This window comes from Sinocyclocheilus anshuiensis, unplaced genomic scaffold (genome assembly GCF_001515605.1).
Source record: "Sinocyclocheilus anshuiensis isolate Anshui unplaced genomic scaffold, SAMN03320099.WGS_v1.1 scaffold979, whole genome shotgun sequence".
NCBI classification, from domain to species: domain Eukaryota; kingdom Metazoa; phylum Chordata; class Actinopteri; order Cypriniformes; family Cyprinidae; genus Sinocyclocheilus; species Sinocyclocheilus anshuiensis.
The window spans coordinates 950,115-954,204 of record NW_015544223.1 but is presented as its reverse complement, the minus strand read 5'-3'; positions in this window follow the sequence as shown (position 1 = coordinate 954,204).

Below are 4,090 nucleotides of genomic sequence, written 5' to 3'. Positions count from 1 at the left end.
CCCTATCTCTCCCCTACTATCTCATATCTTTAACAGGACCAGGACGACGCTTGGGGGGGGGAGTGTGACGAGCGTCCCAAAGCTGCATCAGCGTCGCCCTGGAAACAAGCGAGGAAGGGGGAAGTCGTGTGATTCTTGTCCCTGTTACTATATATATATATATATATATATATATATATATTCCCTTGAATTTATTTTCTGGGAATATGTTATCTGAAAGTGTCTATTTAAATGTGTTCGTTTGTCTGTTTATTTTTCAGTGACTCTAAAGCAAAGGAGTTGCTGAATCCAATTACAGGTCTGACCTGTTCACAAGATATGTCCAGGTAAAAGCAAGATAATCAGAATCAATATACAAATGAGGGTCAATATATTGAGAGCCAAACCTTTAACACTATCTATAATCCTAAACTAAGCTCCTGAATCTGACACTAAACTAGTTTTATGTGTGAACAGTAAACTCTAGGCTTTAACATTGTGCTGCACAGACACCATGTGCCATTTTCCTAAGAGTCTCCTGTATATTACATAAAAACGCCCATTTTTTTTTCAATTTTAAAACACTGTGGTATTTCACATTTCAGTCATGCCTGATTTCAGACTGATTTATTACAATGATTTTTAATTCAGTTCTATTCTGATCTTAAGTGTGCATGTGTAAGTTCAGCAATAACTAATTGAGTCATGTATTTATTGTACCAGATATTGTTCTTTGTAGATTTGTAGTTATAGAGTAGCACGGGACTCATCATAGAACTATGCATTTTAGTTTAGTATTACTTTTAGCAATTTAATTGCACACAAATACTGTATATCATAGTTGGCATAGTGTATTATTTAAAAGACTTGAGTTTGTGTGCCATGTGTTGCCATCATAACTATTCCTTACTAAAATGATGTGCTATTCTTTAAATGTAAAACATAATTTCAAGAAGTGCCAGTATTTGAAGAAATATCACTGTTAAATTCTCTTTAAAATAAACGACTGGATCTGTCATGACTGTAAGATTAAGTCATAGATATATCTTATTACACCTACACTAAAGTTTGAAACTAACCAAATCATGCATTTACTTGATCAAAACAATACAACAAAAACAGTACTATTGTGAAATCTTGTTATAGTAACTGTTTTCTATTATAAACTGTAATTTTTTCCTGGTTTGGTAAAGCTGTATTTTCAGCATCATTACTCCAGTCTTCAGTGTCACGTGATCCTTTAGAAATCATTCTAAAATGCTGATTTGCTGCTCAAGAGACATTTTTGTATTATTATTATCAATGTTGAAAACAGTTGTGCTGCTTTATATTTTTGTGAAAACGTAATACTTTTTTGATAAATAAAAAAACAAAAGAACAGCATTTATTTGAAATAGCATTTTTTTGGTAACATTGTAAAAGTCTTGTCACTTTTGGTCGATTTAATGCATCCTTGCTGAATAAAAGTATTAATTATTGAAAAGAAGAAAACTAAAAAAATCTTAGTGACTCCAAAGTTTGAATGATAGTGTTTTAAAAGTATTATTTTATCTTGAGATTGCATAATGTTATATTATATAATGTAATATTTGTATTATTAGAAACACCTAATTGTCAGGTAATATGTTGAAAAACTTGAAAATCAGCTTTTTAAAAGGAAATATTTCATAGAGTGAAAATTACACCTAAGGTGATTGTGTATATTATTCGTGGTTGAGGTTCCTTTTTTCAGAGGATCATAAGATCCAGCGTAAGAAACATTTAAAGGATTATTTTACGTGTATGATACTTTCAGTGTTGTTAAATAGTACGATTATCGGTTCAGTTAAACAGTCTGGTGAGCGCTTGCCTCTGTTTGTTTCTCTCCTGAGCCACTGGAGTCAAAGGTCATAGTGCATTCCCACTTTTTCTCATTGTGTCATTCATAGATAAAACCTCTCTCTCTCTCTCTCTCTCTCGCTCACTGGCCATTTCTTTCCTTATCATTCTAAGTTGTTCATCACCTCTCTTTCTCTTTCAAAGTTCCTTCCTCTGTCATCAATACGACCTTAGCATCTCCCTTTTGACCTCTCTAAAGACTTCCCCCTTCCCTCACCCTGTCCTTTCTCAGGGGCTATCAGAATATCGGACACTTAGTCGCCAAAGCCATTCATCATAGAGCAACTCTGCACCAATCCAATCTTTTCCTATTATTCCCTAAACATGCCTCTGGCACACCAGTCACAGCACAACTCATCACATAAAAGTTAGACGATTATATACATGCGCGTCACTCTTGATTGCAACGTGGGATGGCTGTACCGGACATTGGCCAGTTTTGTTGGGCAAGATCGTGTGTATTTGGAAAGTACCCCAAGGAGGATGTAAATCACACTACTTAGAAAATGAGTGTGAGCAAGATTGCTTTTAGGAATGGAATGAAGAATAGCTCTCTTGGAACTTGAGGTTTAGCGTCTAGTACTTAGGTTCTTGATCTACCTGTTCTTGTAAATGCCTCTTACACAATAAAAGTCACTTGGGTAAGAAAGTATTTTCCAAGACCAGTAATGCAGTGTACATGTCTAATAAATGACTCAAGCGAACAGCCAATTAGAAAACAATTCTGTTGTCTGGCACAGCCTTTGTCTTCATTGTACTGTAAATAGATGAATCACATTAGTACTAATACTATTTATTAGATTAGGTTTTCAACTAGTGGCCACTTGCAGTAGTTACTGGCAACAGGGAAAACAATAAAATGTAGGATAACAAAATAAATAGGCAATTGTTAGAGTCCATTTATACAATCCACTGGGGCAAAGTGCAGATGTAAGTAAGACCTGTTGGCCTTGAAAATGTATCCCACCATTCTTCCCATTAGCGATGAGCCTGTGTGCATCCAAATGATCCTTTGGCACCACTACAATAGTTAACCAAACTTTTGTGGTTGCTGAAACATTGTTTGAAAAGCTTGTAATATGTACACTATATACTTTATATGTGTGCTTTATTACATACTATATGCATTTTTGTCTTTTGTTGTGTATTGTGCTTATACAGTAGCAGAAGTCAGTTTTTACATCTATACACCCTTGTGGGAAAAAAAGTACAATTTAGCGTTATTTTGAAAAGAGTACTTATTATGGAAATACTATACTTTAAAAAGAAAACACTTAAGTGAGAAATAAACCTGTTTCAGACAGTTTATTGCAATTTTATTGTAATTAGATGAAAATGTATTATAGTTTAAATTGATATTAAATTAGCTGAACTTATGAGCGCTTTTTTTTGACCCACTTAAGTAGGACTAAATTTCATCTTTGTATGAAATTTCATAAATACTTCTGTTGTCTTTGAAGTATGTTTAAAGTGTACTGACAAGCACTTAACGTCAACTACAATATGCTTTAATGTGATTTCTACTGAAACTTGTATGTCATGTTTTTAAATGTATTTGTAATTACACATTTGTATGAAGTTGCCATGTATGTAATATCGAATAACACACTATAGTATTACATTTATAATCAAGTGCTTTAGTAGGTTAGTCAACACATCAAAATAAGCATATTCTTCTTGAAATATAGTTTTTTAAATGTACATCAAAGTATAATTTTTCCAAAGAAACAGAAATGACAGTGTACTTTCTTCACTTAAGTGACATTTTAGTTCATTAATATATTATCTGTAAGTACAGTTCTTAAAAACATACTTTTAAGATCTGAAGTATCTCAATACAAGTACTTATTTTTATTATTATTTTGACTAGAAACTTGATGGTGTTGTTATAGAAGTTAGTTAGTTATAGTCAAATGAAAGAATAACAAGTGTAAATATATATATATATATTCCAATAAACATATATTATAATATAATAATTTTCATGTTTTAGATTTTGTCTCAGTTTTCAGTTTCACTAATTTAAAGAACAATTTGGTTACATTTGTATGATTGGAAATGTTGGTGTTATTTTAGGCCACAACTTGTCTGATGTAAAATCTGTGCTTTGAGGTAAATCAAGTTAACACTTAATTAGATGATACATTACTTTATTAGGCATTGAGAGGGGAAAAAAATCTTCATTCCTGTCGGAAGTAAAAAAATATATATATTGGAAAGTCATCTTACAAAG